The sequence below is a fragment of the Palaemon carinicauda genome, chromosome 6, assembly GCF_036898095.1.
Source record: "Palaemon carinicauda isolate YSFRI2023 chromosome 6, ASM3689809v2, whole genome shotgun sequence".
Lineage (NCBI taxonomy): Eukaryota > Metazoa > Arthropoda > Malacostraca > Decapoda > Palaemonidae > Palaemon > Palaemon carinicauda.
This window is the reverse complement of record NC_090730.1, coordinates 119,533,513-119,551,283: the sequence shown is the minus strand read 5'-3', so window position 1 is coordinate 119,551,283 and position 17,771 is coordinate 119,533,513. Positions and strand designations below refer to the sequence as shown.

Sequence of the window (17,771 nt, the reverse complement as noted above, 5' to 3'; positions counted from 1 at the left end):
CTGCTTTTTCGTTGTTACTAATGTCTGCCTTTGTAAGTACATCTGGTTTTCCTGAATACTGCTATTCACTGCTTGGTCTTCTCTTGAAATAGCTTTGTCCCTGTGAGAAAGTGTAACCTTACTAACTACTAAAGAGGTTTTGTCAGTCTTGTCTTAAAGAGAATCTTACTTAAAAAAATACTAGTAAGAAATTTAATAAAATTGTAGAAAGAGCATGGGAGAGAGAATACCATGACCTTTCTCAGTATATTAAAGCTTAACAATGAGTGAAGAAAATAGAATAATTTCAAAACCACCTGATTGGAAAAATGAGATCTTTGTTTGGCAGGTCCGACATAGTGAGGTCCCATTGTATCCTTTTTGAATTAATGGTTTGATCATTAAGGTTTATTAATAAGATATTTTTGTGTAGGTAAATTGAGAGAGGGAACATCACTCGCTTATATATCAAGATAATTTTAGCTTTGACTATAATAAAATCCAGATTTTCCTATTGCTGCTGTCATCACAAAACTTGACTTCAGTTTTAAAATGTTTGTCCCTCTACGGATATAACCCTTCATCCTTTAATAGGAATATAATTTCAGTGCAGCTGGAAATTTCGCCAGTTAAAGTTTATAACAAGATGTCTGTAGTTACTGGTGGGTAGAGAGGGAAAGTCTCGCCCCCTCGCCAGCTCATTAAAAAGTCACTTTGACTTCAGCCACTGAGAAGTGCAGACGTACTCTTGGTTGACAAACTCTACTTACTAAACCCTTCTCTTTCTTTGCAGTTTGATTGTGTGTGCTTACGGAGAAGTCTTGTGGGCATGTAGTCTTGTCGCGGAGTTCCTGGAAAACTATATAGAATTTTCATTAGCAAACCAAAAGTGGATCTCCATTCTTATGTCCTGCTTACAGGGGCCATGACTGCTTGTAGTTCTTCCCTGATGTGGAATGTAGCGAGTGGTCATCCTCCTAGTACTAGCATGAGTTCAGTAAGAAGAGGAAATATAGAACCAAACAATCTTATTTTTTTCCAGCTATACTGCTAAGGCAAATAAATCCACTGGTTATCTTTCTTTCCATCTTGGAACTCAGGCCTCTGAAACTTCTCCATCACGCTCCTCAAGGGGGTGTATGCAAAGAGCGAAGACGATGATAATCTAACCCTTGGGCAATCTCAGAGGGAGATGGCGATATATGTTTCTCCAAGAGAACCAAATCTTTGCTCTCCGCAAATCTTATAAAACTTTCAGATGACTCTATGAGATGTTGCCCTTAATACTTTAAAGACATTATGGCTGTCTTTAGGACTAGAAGGTATTCCTTCTAGAGAGAATCCTACAAGCCTCAGATCTATCCAAGGCAAAGTCTCTGTCACTGGAGCTGGCTTCATCTACTGCACCTGTGGAAGAAGCTCTTGGCTTCTTCAACTCAGGATTGACTTGTCTGACAGGAATAGCTAAACAACTATCTTAAGGCTTCAGAGCCTAGATCTTCTTCAAGGAACTGCTTACAGCCACCTTCCCCTCCTAGTCCCCTACCTTGTATCGCCATTACAAGACGAAGAGGAGAGTTTTTCCCCAACAAGACAACATTGTTGTCTCTTCAAAGGTTCTCCCTTCCCCTCCCGTCAGGAGGCATGTAATTATATGTTCTCAGAGGAAGAATTCTGTTGTAATAGAATCAAGTCTTTGTACGGGAAGCATGTGTATGTTTCTTTTGAGTGTTCATCTGGATCTCCCTTACCTGTGTGTAAGCGTGCTCATTCCTTGGAATGTGCATGCTTGCCAAATAGAGTACATTGTGCATTGGAACTTATGCCTCAGTGAGCATGTGCCCCTTTGTGCGCTCATGATTTCAAGTAAATCTTTCCTAGAAGGCAGTCAACTGTTAGTGCCTGCTCCTCTTTGCTTGTGCACTACCTGGAAGCAGAACAGGCACCTGTTCATGAACAAGAACGTGCTCGCAAGTTTCGTAGAACTTAACTTTCCGACTTGGGAATACATGCATTAATATGAGGACTCCCCTGTTTGCTGCCGATCTTGTCTGACAGCATGCCAACATATGATAACGAGCTTCTCCAATCATTCTAAGACCCTTTCCTCAGGAAGTTTGAGATCTCTTAGCGCTAAATCAACGAACAAAGATTTAAACTACATTCTTGTTCGTGTAAGTTCTGCCTCTAAATTTTACAGACAAAACTTACGCAATCTCTTTCACGCTGAAATTTGATCATCTTCACACTCATAAGACTGGGTATACATGTGGCTTAGAACAGATTTTCTTATTAAAAGCCAGTACATTAATATATGATCACACTGTCTTGACTACACGCTTACTCGCTTGCAAAGCAACTTACTGTCCATTGAGCACAAATGCATTTTGGTTAGGACTTCATGTGATCATCCCTCAGATCAAGAAGAAATGCCAGATGAAGAACTTTCCTTGGCAGACAAAAGAGTTTTTAGCCACCTGATGGCTCGATCTCCTTTGTATTCAGAGCAGCTTACTATAAACAGGCTGGATTGATAGATTGGATCAGAATGTGCGCTATTAGGCGATCTCCTAATTGGACAATTGTGCTCGAGCTTCTCGCTATTGTTCGCCTATTGGGGAACTATCGCAGATTACTATTTCTAGGTTGAAATAGGGCCAGAGAACTCTTGCCTTAACACTCATGACACAAGTCTCAGTAACCTGCTCAAGCACGCTTGCTCTTCCCTGGATCGGGAGCTAACCCAGCGTATAAAAAAACTCCTTAAAGAATTTTTCTCATTCGAGATCAGTACTCTGAGGATACTTCAGAGATTTCACAAGCAGAGGTAATCAATGAGGGAATGAACCTCCCCTAAAAAGTTATTGTCAGGAAATAAGATAACTTTGTTCTCCTTCAGATAGCCTCCAAACACAAAGGAAGGATTCTAAGATTAGGAGGAAAATAGGGATCTATCACCTCAAGACCGTAATCCTTTAAGATTAAGCCTGGATGAGAAATCCTCTAGAAACTGGTATAAATGGCCGTCACCAACAGGTAAACAAAGAGTCAGTAATCCAGAGATCAGCCCGGAGGAACCATGGAAGCCCTTGATGCACAAGCTTGTCTTGTTGCCCAAGGCAAACACAGGAGTGAAGGGAACCTCAATCTCTAATAAAACTAACAGAGATAATGATAACAAACTGAAATATCAACCCAAGAAAGTTCTAGAATTAGAAAGAGGTGCCAGTCTGCTAGAGACCAAAAATTTCAGGAAGAATTGCCTTCTTTGCTGAGAGGTGAAGATTCAGATGCAGATGCTGACTCAGCTACATCAAATATGGGCCCCACTCCAGTGGAAGCAGAAGAAACTGAATCAGGATTGGCCTTCTTGAAAGTTTTGACTTCAACTAGACAGGTCAGTGATCTAGAGGAACCTGTCAAAAATACCTTAGTCAACAATACGCTCATAGAAAAACTGTTAGGCACTCCAAAAGCTGCCAAAACACATTTAGAGCTTCCTTTGTCGCATTTGACCAAGGAGGCTATACCCTTCCTCTGTGGAAGACCTAATTACTGTAAGTAATAGCAAGTGATCAACATAAATCGTAGAGGACAGTGTAGCCGGCTCGTAAAGAGTTAAGGCCAAACTTCCGATTTTTCTCATGAGTTATGATTTTGTGAGATTTAGTTAAACCCTTCTCTGATACAATTACCATGAGTAATATTAAGTGATTTAAGAGAACTGCCAGAGAATGGAGTAGCTGGCTCATAAAGAGGCAAGACTGTCCAATCCCTGAAAGGGAATCTTTGCTAGGGTGAAGTGGTATGAACATCAAGTGTTACATAATGAGAGGACACTTTTTCTCAAGTATATCATCCAATACAAAAGAAATTGAGGCACACTTACTCGTATAAGGGCAGGTAGGCTTCAAGTCCAATCATGATTATTATCTGCCTCAGAGTTAATTTTAACAAATAATATCGAGAATAATTAGGCCTCAGACTAGAATGGGGAATGTATTTTTTCCCTTCCTGCCTAAGGATTTGTACTATTGCGTGGTTTTGCAGAATGCTCTGATTGCCTCAAACCTACATGTATCATGTGCTTGAGGAGTCTCCCTAGCAATGCTTCCCTGAAGATGTATAGGTTCTTATGTTAGTTTCTCTTAATCTGAGAGAGATGTTCCTTCAGAACACATTCTTTTGGAGTATCCAAAACTTGGAATAAAGTTTTCTTGGGTTGGTAGGGCTAGTATTATCGAGAAGTTTTGCAAAACGCTAGGGTTGAGGCAAGCCCATATAAATCATGTGCTTGAGGGGGATGCTTCCTCTGAGGATGCATAGGTTCTTCTGATAATCTATAACTTGGAGAGAGAAAGTGTCACTGACTACTTCTTTCCAGAGCGGCCAGAATTCATGAACAAAAAAGGAGCGATATGTCCCAGCTATTTATTCCATTAGAAAAACTCACACTGCTCTACAGGACAGAGTAATTAGATGTTCGTGTGATCAGTAACTTTTTGAGAGATAATATCGTAAAAGAGTTAACCTGAGATTTTTTCTAACTGGCGTCTGGATTGTTCATTGAACCAGATGGGAAAAGGTAGCAGGTCCACTGATGTCCTATTATTGAGGGACTGTCCTTGGCCAGTCTTCCCCTGAAGATAATGAGTTTTTATGTTAGGCCTTAATCAACAGGGTGGCCATGTTCAGGATGAAGAACTTTACTTCTGATCTGAGGGCACCAAGAGCATAAAAATTTAGTATCGCTGAGTAGAGGGGTTGGAGCACTCTGTTCATCTGACTTCTTGAGAGCCAATTTTATGAAAAAGTCCAAAAACATTCACTGGATCGGGTTTTCATTTTCAAAATGAGTATATAGCACTTTCTAAATTGAGTTTCTGGCAAAAGAGGACCCTGTAAGGAGGCTTGTTTTACTTGGCTGGTAGTTAAGTAAAGTCGAAGGAAAGGGTAGTTAGATCCGTGACTTAAGCCCTTCTGTCTGGGATCATGATGATAATCTTAGGATAATAAATCCATTCTTACTGACTTAATATTGGGAGAAGGTTACTTCTATGAGACTGGTCCTTCCTCCATAAACCTTGGTAACGAGGGCATTGATAGTTCTTTCAGGGAGGAGAGTTCTAGTTATCTTAAACAAGTATCTGCTTCAAGATCCAGAAATAGATCTGAACCTCCACTATTGATACAGGATCTGTTTTCATAATTGTCAAACAGTCCTTAATCAAGGGGACGCAGTCCTAGAATGCTCTCCACTGTAGATTAATCCCTAGTAAGGGTTCTACTTTGCTGACTAACTCCTCCCCGGGAAGATGCCAGTTAGATTCGTATGTGACGTGTCAAGCAAACTCATTGCTACTAGTCTAAGAGTGATCATGCAGCCCTTTTTATTCGGTTAGTAATCTCCTTGGGTTCAGTGTGAGAAGTTTCAGACCCGTTGACTGTTTCGTACATATAAGTTGTGTTGTTCATCTGACTCCCTTTGATCTCCTGGTCATATATTCCGGAGGCAAGGGAGGAAAACGTCGGCCATTACCATAGCATTGGCTGAAAATTATGGCTAACAAGAAATTGGGCAAAATTAAATGATTCAAGACAGGAAAACATTTAAGACCAATCTTGGTTAGGAGGTAGAAAAGACAACTCTCTTGCTCATACCTGGTTCGTACTCTTAGATAGTCATGACAGCTCCTAGTCAGTGATGACGACACCTCTTCATAAACCTCCATGCTAAGCTTTCTGACTGGAGTAAAGGCGATCTTCACTGCGTTAAAAGTCCTTATTCATAAGTGACTTCTTATCTTTTCCAGAGAGGTTTTATAGCTTCTCTAGAATTGGAAGGAAGTACCGAAGTCCTGTTTAACTTAAGACAGATGAGAAAGACAGGAGATCAACTTTTGACTTTACATTTGAGCTTTTATTCTTAAGAAATCATGCCTCCTCGGGGATATGTGAAGCCAAGGCTCCTCTGACCAGGGAGGAGTTCTGCGTTCTCAATCTTCTGACGGTAAGCACCAATCGCACTGACTTCAGCGTGCGACAGATTCCGAGGAAAGGGCCTGTATAAGGGGGTGTTTGCGGTGAGTTGCTAGTGTCATTGCGCAAGAAAATGTGCGTTGCCATGTGCGAATCTGTCTTGTAACTGGTGGCATGGATTAAATTTTCCCTCAACATGATGTAAGCGGTGGAGAGTATCGGAGCAGGTGTCAGACGGAAAAAATTCGGCAGGGATGACCACAGAGTTGTCATACACCATTCAACTGCCGAGACATCCAGGGCATCTTTAGAAGTGGTATTTAGTCATTGCATCAGGACATCAAAGCTGTTTAGAGGGTGCGATGAAAACTCTCAGCCATTCCATTGGCTGCAGGGTTCTAGGCGGTGGTTTGATGTTGGGTGATGCCCAGGAGATTAGCTAATGTCTACAATGGAGAAGTAAAAGTGGTACCCATGTCAGAAGTAATATGCTCAGGGATACCAAATCTCCTTATCCACCTTGAGAGCAAGGCAGATGTACATGAGGCAGACGTTGCATTTTATATGGGGATGGCTTCTGGCCAACGTGTGGAGCGGTCAATCACGGTAAACAGGTAATTGTGTCCTTGTGATGTGGGTAAGTGAATATGGGCAAAATGACGGCAAGGTTGGGGAAAGGTGCCCATCCTGAATCCATGTGTCCATGTACGTGGGATATTTGACATGAAGTACAGGCGCGGACCCAATCCAGAGCATCTTTAGTAATGCCGTGCCAAATAAACTTCGTCTTCAGTAGCTGTGCAGTAGATTGGCGTGAGGTATGTGAAAGGCCATGGATGAAATCAAGTATCTGTTGGCGCATAGTGCCAGGTATCCATGGTCGCGGCCTACCAGTACTGACACCATAGAGGAGGGTGGCATTGCAGTCATCGAGGGCGATGTCACCCCAATGGAGGGATGTGTAGGTTGTCCAGCATGCCTGGTACTCTGGATCTTTTTTGTTGTGTTTCTGCCAAGTCATTGTAATCCAATCCTAGTTGAATGGCAGCCGATGTGTTTCTTGACAGGGCATCGGCAATCGGATGAATTTTCCTCTTAATGAGACAATGCCTGGATGAGATCATGTTGTTTCTATATATTGTTGAAGAATTCTGACGGGCAAGAGGGTTCTTGAACTTGGGGAAATTGCTTCCCCAGTTCGAATCTAAATTTCTCTCTCTCTCACGTATTTCTTCTCAATATTACTTCGGCCTTCTCCTAATTTTATAAACTTTCGTCTTGCTATCCTAACTCTATGAGTATTATTTCTCTAAAATTTATGTATATGTATATGTATGCATATATATTTTCTATTTTATTTGTTCATTTATTTATGTATTTTTTTATTTTCTTTAAATGGGGTGGATATTTCCATATTCGCCATTACTGCCTGCTTAGATGAATGGGAGAAGGGATCACGGTTGGGAGATATTTGCAGTCAAGGCTATATGTAAGAGTATTGGAGTATCTCAGCCATCCCGGAAGATGGTTTGGACCTTTTTGGCATAACCATTCTCAAGGGTTGGGTCATCGGAATCTGGGAGATCCAATCCTTGAGGTGGTACTCTTGGCTTCTAGCCGGAAGCCCATCATTACAGATGTGGGGAAGATGATTCCATGTATTCTTGGTCTCAGTTCTAACAGGCAGGTTTAGCTTACACCATTGCCTCTATATCTGTTTTGGTGCTATCCTTCGGGTAAGGAGTGGACCATCTGGGAAGTATACTCTCATTGTGCCGATAGTGGAGAAAGCCAATGTCATTTCCAATGTATGAAACAGGCATCAAACAGGTAAACCAACAGAAACCAAAAAAGAAAATCCCACCCTTGACTATGGACCCTTCAAACACACACTCTCCAAGCCCTGGATATGCTGACACCCCCCCCACACACACACACACACACTTGATGACCTCTGCAGATTTGATCTGGGAAAATTCTGTTGATGATCTCGAAACTGGAAATGACTTCTATTGATATTCCAAATTTGAGTAATTTGGGTAACACAAGGAAACTTCAAATCCTTCATGTTACCCAAGTTCCAATAGACACAAACTATGATAATCTATATAAAGCATTTGAGTGATATTGATGTATAAAAGAAATAAGAACGAAACTAGATGAAAAATGAGATTCATGGATATCTTACAGTAGTCATGATGAAGCATTTAAAGCAATAAGTAACATGAATAATATATAATTTAATAACTTGAATGTCATAGGTGCTTTCTGCGATAAGGTACCAAAGGATTTGATTCTTTATAGGCCTGCCGACTGGTTGGAAAAAGACGCTGATCTAGTTATGCCTTCCCAGGGAAAGCCAAAACCACCAATGTGGCTTGTAGCTGAATGTAAGGGGGTTACAGGGAATTATTTCAAAATATGCAACTTAATTCAGAAAAAAGTAGAAACTATTGCACTGGGTGGTATATCTCGTTTTGGAAAAATTTACCTTATCCATGCCAAATCAAGCACACAATCCATAATATTGTCCTGCCCAACCTACAGTAAAAACGAGTAATGATGATATTATGATAGAGGTCATACCCCACCTAAATTTTAGCCACAGAAGGGGAGTAGTTTTTAACAAAGATATATATGAATTTACAGAGGAGGATATACAGGCCAGGTGCCCACTAAATGTATGAAAAGTACACAAAGTCCCAGGTACATCAATGATTGCCCTCACTTTCCAGAATGCAGATGTACCTTTCCATATTATTATTGAAAGTAGAACTATTAAAGTATGACCATTCAAGAAGAAGCCACCTCAATGTTTCAATTGTTTTAAATTTGGACACCTTTCCAAAGGTTGGAAAAATAAAGAAATGTGTGGTATTTGCTCCAAATTTTACCATGAAGAATGTACACTCGAGACTAGGTGTTTAGATTGCAACTTGAATCTTAAATCCACTGACAGGAGCTGCGAGCTGTATGAGTTGGAAGAAGCTGCCCTCAACAAATCCAATTTAGAAAATATTCACAAGTGTGGGACATGCTAAAAGACCATTAAATAAATCAAATAGCTAAGGCATTCACATCAAACCTGCCTAGCACTGTCAAAAGTTCTAAAAAAAAAATATACAATCTGATAAAAAGTTGAATGACGAGGTAAACACATTACCTCCTTAGGCTTTTCCATGGTGTATTAACACTGGGGCATTGTCGTCATCCACTTAAAATCAACATACCTGATGCACCTGTAGTGGGGAAGGTGCAAAAACCTAGAACCTCATCATCTATTAATTGTAAAAGAGAGAGACCTCCATCTCTCTCACCCCCTCTATTAGAAACATTAAAGTTATGACATCAAATAAATTTGATGTTTTGTCTGGTGATGTTTTAGATGAACCAGAAGATAACTTGAATAAATCAGAAATTAAAGTCGAGGTTCACCATCCGCCTCAACAAATAGATCAAAAGGACACAAAGAAAAGGACAAATGTAAAACCCTATATATCAAGACCATCTTTAAAGAAACCTACAGGAAATAATGTTAGATTAAAAACTGCCAATTGGAAGACCTCATCCAAGTCTTCCAGAAATAATCTATAGTTTTCTACTCCATTTTGCAATGGAATTGTTTGGGTTTAAGGGTCAAATATGAAGAACTTATGCTCCTAATTCATGAACATTCCCCCATAATTGTATGTCTACAGGAAAGCAAGATTGATGCTAACACTCCTAGTCCTCGAGAGTATGTTAGCTATAGAACACCAAATAATCAACAAGCAGGGAGCCATGGCGGAAGTCTTGTACATTCGTCGAGATGTTACCCATATACCTTTGTCTGTTCGTACACCCCTCTAGGTAGTGGTTGTACAGATTCATATAGGGAGAAAATATACAATATACACTTTGTAATTACCTCCAAATGATAACATTTTATATGATAATTTAACAGAGGTGATTCAACAACTTCCCTCGACCTTTTCTCTTACTGGGAGATATGAATGGTAGATATCCTTTGTGGGGTAATGTTTTAGCAAACACAAGAGGCAATATTGTATCATCAATTGTGGAAAATGAGGATGTCGGGCTCTAATACAGGAGAGGTCACACACTTTCATGTCTAAACAGGTAACTTGTCATGCATTGACCTATCAGTCTCAAGCTCTAATGCCTTCTCGACTTCGATTGGAGGACATTAGATGATTAGCATACTAGTGATCATGCACAGAGATCGCCACGATGGAATCTTGACAAGCCGGACTGGGATAGATTTCGTGAGCTTAGCGAAATTGAAGGGAATGCAGAACAGTCTGAGAATATTGATGATGCCATAGACTTGCTGAATAGAAACCTTCATATAACAGGAGTCAATTCAATACCCAAAACAACAGGGTTATTCAAACGGCGACCAGTCCCCTGGTGGTCTTCAGAACTAACTTCCTGCGCAAAGCTACAAGAAGGTCTTCAACTTGATTGCACAGACACCATACTGAGGAGAATTTAATTATATAGAAGAAATGTAGAGCACAGTTCCGTCGTGCAATGAAAAAAGCTAGGCGCCAGTCTTGGGTGTGTCTTGTTTCCTCCATTAACAGTAGAACACCACCATCTTCTGTATGGAGGAAATTAAAAAAGGTAGCAGGCAAATTCACCCTAAACCCACCACCAGTGTTGAAGGTTAATGGACAGTATATGACTGGAGCAACTGAGGTTAGCAATGCCCTGGCTGATCATTTCTCAAATGTATCGTGCAAGTGTGAAGCAGCTACTGGTCACCAGTATAGGAGCATTGAAGAAAAGAAAATTTCAAATTTTGTAACAGGAAGGGAAGCGTCATACAATTTTCCTTTTTACTAAAATAGAATTTGATTCTGTACTTGCTATGTGTAATGATGCAGCCCCTGGACCTGATGGAATTCCATATGCAATGATTAAACATGTATTTGTAAGCATTATTAACAGCATATGGCATGATCATAGTAATCCAAGTGTTTGGGAACTGGCCATTATTTTAGCCTTTTTAAAATCTGATACGAATAAGTTTTTAGCTGCAAACTATTGACAAATTGCATTGATATATTGTTTATGTAAGATGACAGAGAAGATGGTCAATGCAAGACTGATATGGTACCTGGAAAAGAAGGGTATTTTATCACCTATCCAGTGTAGATTCAGAAAAATGCACATAACGACTGATGTGTTGATACGACTTGAATCCTCTATTTGTGAACCCTTTGCTTCCAAACAACACCATGTAACAGTTTTTTTTTTTTTTTTTTTTTTTTTTTTTACCTTGAAAAGGTATATAATACTGCATATAGATAGGGTATACTTAAAACCATTCATGAATTGGGATTAAGAGGAGAGCTACCATTGTTCATTCAATCATTTATTTCTCATAGATTTTTTTCAAGTTGGGGAAGCTATCAGAGAGGAAATTTCAGGGGAATGATGTGTTGATACGACTTGAATCCTCTATTTGTGAACCCTTTGCTTCCAAACAACACCATGTAACAATCTTTTTTTTACCTTGAAAAGGTATATAATACTGCATATAGATAGGGTCTACTTAAAACCATTCATGAATTGGGATTAAGAGGAGAGCTACCATTGTTCATTCAATCATTTATTTCACATAGATTTTTTCAAGTTGGGGAAGCTATCAGAGAGGAAATTTCAGGAGAACAGAGTTCCCCAGGGCTGTGTGCTAAGTGTAACCTATTTGCACTAACCATTAATGGGATATCCTCTGTCATTCTCTAAGATATTCTTTCAACATTATTTGTAGATGATCTCTTTATATCATTTGCTGGAGCTATAATGGCAATGGTTGAGAGAAAACTACAAATTTCAATTGACAAAATTACCCAGTTAGCTGATATGAATGGATTTAAATTTTCGACAAGCAAAACGGTTGTTGTCCATTTCTGTCGTATCCGGGGAGTACATCCAGACCCGGATATATACTGTACATCAAAGGTCAACAGATCCCCATGTGTAAGTGAAGCTAGATTTTTAGGATTGATATTTGATTGTAGGCTTACATGGGTTCCTCACTTGAAATCCTTAAAGTAAACTACCTTGAGGCTGAATCTTTTAAAAGTTTTGTCCCATACATCATGGGGGCAGACTGCAAAACTTAAAATTATACGACCTCAATTTAGAAAAAAGAAATTACTTATGGGTGTGAAATATACTGGAAAGGCACCCCAAGCCAATTAAAAGTTTTAGATTCTATATGCCATACTGGTATCAGATTGTCCACAGGGCCCTTTATAACTTCGCCTATCCCAAGCCTCCTTGTGGATGCTGAAGAGTTAACTTAAGACCTTTACCGTAAGTCTTTTATTGTTCGGTATTGGTTTAGGTTGCAAAGACTCCCTAATTCTTTTGCTTGTTAGACTGCAAATCTTGTAAGGCATTATAGATATTTTGAGTTACACCTAAAATCTCCTCAACCTTATGGTTTCTGGTTAAAATCAGTATTAGACAGTGTAGATCTAGGTAGAAATAAAGTGCTCCCATGTAGGATGTCATCAACCTCTCCATGGAAATTACCGGATATATATTTTTGTAAATGTTTTATTGGTATAAAAAAGAACATGACTGACTTAGAAGCCAGGTTGCTCTTTATAGAACATGTTGAAGATCACAGGGAGTCCACTTTTACATATATTGATGGCTCCAAATCTGATGCTGACGTTGGATTTGGAGTATATAATGGGGCTTTTAATTGTAGAGGTGCACTTCCTCTAGCATCCTCTATATTTACTGCCGAACTATATGGCAAACTAACCGCTATTGAGAAAATAGCGTTAAAATATGAGAGATATTTTACCATTTTTAGTGATGCAAGAAATGTCCTACAAGTTTTGAAAGTTTTTAATACCAATAATCCTTTAGTTTTAAAGATTTTAGAGTGGCTTTCAAATATTGGCATGAAAGATAAAACAGTTCGATTTTGCGGGGTTCCGGCACACACAGGTGTGTCTGGAAATGAGAAGGCAGATTCACTGGCAAAGAATGCTGCAGCCCAGTTGCTACCAATAAGGTATCCCATTCCCTGTAATGATTTCTTACCTTCAATTTAGAATTATATTTATAGTAATTTGCAACAGTACTTGTATTGTTTAGTTGAAAATAAGATGAGAGAAACAAGTAATGTTATATCCCCTTGGAGGTATAACAGGATGCCCCAAAAGGATAGACTACTCTTTGTTGTCTCTGTATTGGTCACAATTTGATGACACATGAATTTCTTCTCTCTGGCTGACATCAACTATATTGCGATGACTGTTTGATATCCTCGACAGTGATGCATTTGTTGACTGAATGCCCCACATAACACAAAAAAAAAAAAGATTTCTATTTGAGGCTCGAGGTGAGGATGACAGGTTCATCCTTGCTAAGATTCTTGGACATGATGTGTCGTACAACGCTACCGGCATTTTTGGATTTATTTCAGAAGCATATCTGAAAGATATTTAACTTTTGTAATAACATATTTGCTTTTATGGTTTTAAATGAATATACTTTTATTCTTTATTTATAATGAACAATATTGGCGTCAATGACCTTCCGATGTCAGAAAACCTAAAATAAATAAATCAATCAGTCAATAAGATTAATATTCCTAGGGACATGTTGAAGGGTGCACCAGTTTTTTTTCAGCCACAGCTGAGAGGTGTCGGCGTTACAGGCAGAGCAGGCATCAGATTGTTGAATGAAGGGGTGTACCAGGGGTACGTGGTCCGTGCGAATGATGAAGGGCGTACCCTCTAAGAAATGGCGAAAGTGATGGACAGTCAAATGCACCACCAGAAATTTGCCCTCGAAGGTAGAGTAGCCAAATTCTGCCTTGGACAGTTTTCTGCCGAAGAAGGCCAATGGGCTGGGCCAGCTGCTCGATTACTGCACCAATAGCAATGTCACTGGCATCGATGGAGAGAAGGAGAGGGCCATGTGGCATGGGAAAAGTGAGAGGAGGAGGAGTTGATGGTCTTTCTTTGCGTTACAGAAGGCCATTTCTTGAAGGGGACCGCACTTCATTTCTTTAGTCTTGCCCTTGAGGGAGGTATAAAGGGGGTAAGAGTGGCGGTGATGGCTGTCAAGAACCAGTGATAATAGTTTATCATGCCCAAGAATTCTTGTAGTGCTATGATGGTCGAGGCCATGGGAAAGTTCTGAACAGCTGATAGTTTCTCGTTGATGGGATGGACGTCTTCAGGAGTAAAGCAAGGCCATTCTATTATTGGTAGTCGAGAGCTTTGCATAGGTGACAGAGGTCTTCCTCTTTGGAGGAATAGAACACATGTATGTCATCCATGTAACATACACAGGCGAGGTAGCCTAAGATGCCATCCGTGAGGTGTTGAAAAGTGGTCCCAGCATTACGAAGGTCAAAACACATTTAATTGAATATGAAAGTTCCAAGGAGGTTGGTGATGGCGGTCTTTGGGATGCCTTCTGGGTTCTTGGACAGGGTGTTGATACCCCTTCAAGAGATCTAGAGTGGAGAATACCTTCGCTTTGTGCAAGTAGGAGGTAGCGTCGGCGATGTTTGGAAGGGGGTAGTAATCCAGTTTCTTCTGCATGTTCAGATGCCTGTAATCCCCACAAAGGTGCAGGGAGCCATCCATTTTTAGGATAATGTGTATGGTGACGATCCTGTGCTTGAGTCCTTTTTGGCAAAATCCCAGTTCTTCCATTTCGGCGAACATTTGTTTAGTGGCTGCTGAACGATCTGGTGCCAGACGCCCAAATTTGGCAAAAACAGGAGCCATGTCGTCTTGATACAGTGATAAATGTCCTTCAAGGAGGACACTCCAAAATTAAACCATTGTTCTCTAATCTTGGGTAGTGCCATTGCCTCCTTACCATGGTCTTCCACTGTCTTGGGTTAGAGTTCTCTTGCTTGAGGGTACACTCGGACACACTATTCTGTTTAATTTCTCTTCCTCTTGTCTTGTTAAAGTTTTTATAGTTTATGTAGGAATTATTTATTTTAATGTTACTGCTTCAAATATTTTATTTTTCCATGTTTCCTTTCATCGCTGAGCTATTTTTCCCGTTGGGGCCCCTGGGCTTATAGCATATTGCTTTTCATAATAATAATAATAATAATAATAAAACTATAATAATGAGTACCATGTCTGGCGGAAATTAATGGTATTTGGCGAAGTTCAGGATGGAAGACTTCTGAGTAAGGTGTGGGGAAGTGGGCGTAGGCATCCGAGGTTGTGCTGATGTGGAAAGCGAGGTTAGAGGGTCGCGTTGAATAGGTGTCGACGAGTACAAGTGCGTTGACTAACTGTCGGTGGGAAAAATCAATCAGGAGGTGGAAATGGAAGAGGAAATCCACACCGAGAATTGGCAGTGTGACGTCAGCTATGAGAAAATTCCAATGACATATGGTGGTCCCAAATGATAATATGAGTGTTGTACCTGTAGATTGGGATCGCACTTCAATTGGCAGTTACCAGACAGATGTCGACAGGCTTAGAATGACTACGTTGCGTCCTGGAGAGTGGCCTTGTTAGAAGCGAATGGCAAGTAGCAGTGTCTACCAAAACACTGCATTCCTGTACCTGCATCATAGAAAAAGAAAAGAATAGTTATTGGGGAAGCCACCACCACAAGCAAATTATCCTTGAAAGGAGGAAGGATTAATGAGGTAGAATCATTTAAGTATTTATGAACTATGATCTCCAATATAGGGTCTTTAGAATTAGCATTTAGTGAAAAATTGAAAAAAGGAGATCAGAATATGGCTAGGTTGAGTAAAATTTGGAAATCAAATCGCCTGAAGTTACATATAAAAATCAGACTATAGTGAAATCGGTGTTACTCTTTGGACATGATATGACAATGAAAAATTCTCTAATAGATTTAGTAGATCTGAGCACAAATCCCTCAAAAGGATATTGGGAGTTGAAGGCAAGACAGGATTAGAAATGAAACTTTAAGAGAGATAACTCGAGTGCCATATGTGGATGAGATCAGGATGAGGGATAGATGGAGATGATTCGGGCATGCTCTTCGCACTACGCAAGAGAGATTAGCTCACCAAACGTTCAGTTGGGCTCCACAAGGTACTAGAAGAGTTGGAAGACCCAGACATACTTGGCTGAGGACTATGAAGCTCAAAGTAGGAGATAATGAATGGAGAAGAATTGAATTAAAAGCTCGAGACAGAGACGACTGGCAAAATTCTAACCGATGCCCTTTGCGTCAATAGGGATAGAAGATGATGATGATATATTTATATATGTATATATATATATATATATATATATATATATATATATATATATATATATATATATATATATATATATATATATATATATTTATATATATATATATATATATATATATATATATATATATATATATATATATATGTTACAGTCAACATGCGTAATCAGTCATTACGCGTAATGACTAAAACTTTTAGTCATTCACGTAATGGCTGTGACCCTGAAATTTAGGGTCGGGCATTTCACGTAATGACTAAACTGAATTTTAAGAATTAAGAAATAGCAATGTGTTTTTGTTCATTTTTTAAAATCAATCGTTGTACACTTAACAAACAATATTCAAATTCAACAACAAACAAACAAATTCAGTAAAAAATCTTGCTTTCGAATTACTTTTACACAACACTTCCTTATTAAAATCAAATGTTAGAAGTCGAAGCATTTTCATTTCTATATCGATTACTTGTTTTTGCAGTCCAAACAGCTATGACAACGGCTAGAGCATTTTATCTGGCTTTTGTAGCACTTATAACGATTACTTTCACAACATCTGTTCCCGGCACAATTGCAACGAACAAAACCTTGGCCACCAGATTTAGATTCTTTTGTTACAGCCTGGCGTAAAGATACTTCCTGTGTACAATTTACATCACTTTCTTTTAACAGCTTTTGAGGACAGAGATCAAACTGATTGCGTGAAAACCTTGCTTTCCACATTCCAGATTTTACACTGATTTTGTACATATCATTTTGATCTCTATCTACAATCACACCTAGAATATTACGAGGATCCACACGCCCTCGATCAACAAGAGGTATTGGAATGGCGACATTATCTCCTGGCATTCCGGCAGCTAGTTCGAGACGACTTCGTTTCACCATTCGCTCAGCCTGTTGTAGCTGAGCGGATCTTGAAGCTGATCTTTCAGTTCGTATCATGTCAATGCGTGAAGTGATGAGGTTTGCAGGCTGTTCATCTTCAGTAAGAACAGGGTCATCTTCAATTGTGATTGGTACACCGCTAGGTAGTATTTGTTTATCAGCTGCTGCTGGCGTAACAACAGAAATGATTGGCACATCAGGCGCTGATGCACTGGAAGAAGGCAAGACTTCGTCAATTGTCACAGCAGGGAAAACTTCGTCATTTGTCACAGCAGGCAAACTTCGTCATTTGTCACAGCAGCAGGATGTTCATCTTCAGTAAGAACAGGGTCATCTTCAATTGGGATTGGTACACCGCTAGGTAGTATTTGTTCATCAGCTGCTGCAGGCAAGACTTCGTCATTTGTCACAGCAGCAGAATCATCTTGTAAATCAATAGGCTGCTCGGCGTTGATGGCAGCGAGTAAGTCATCTTCACTTTGCATGCGCTAGATGATTTCTTGTGGTAATTTAGACGTAGCTAAACCCACTTTGGCATCACAACCAAACGTTGACATACTTCTTACCAATCTCTTTCACCATTCGGTCACGACCACTGTGGCCTGTTGCAATATGTGCTCGTTTGATAACATCATACGTATCTTCAATGCTGACATAGTACATTGGTTGTTGCTCAGGGTT

At 39.7% G+C, this 17,771-nt stretch overlaps 1 protein-coding gene across 2 annotated transcripts in view; it reads left to right on the top strand.

Moving 5' to 3' along the window:
• Positions 1–17,771, top strand: part of LOC137642632 (histidine protein methyltransferase 1 homolog) — a 232,482-nt gene that overhangs the window by 140,380 nt on the left and 74,331 nt on the right. The gene's annotated exons all lie outside the window — the stretch shown is intronic.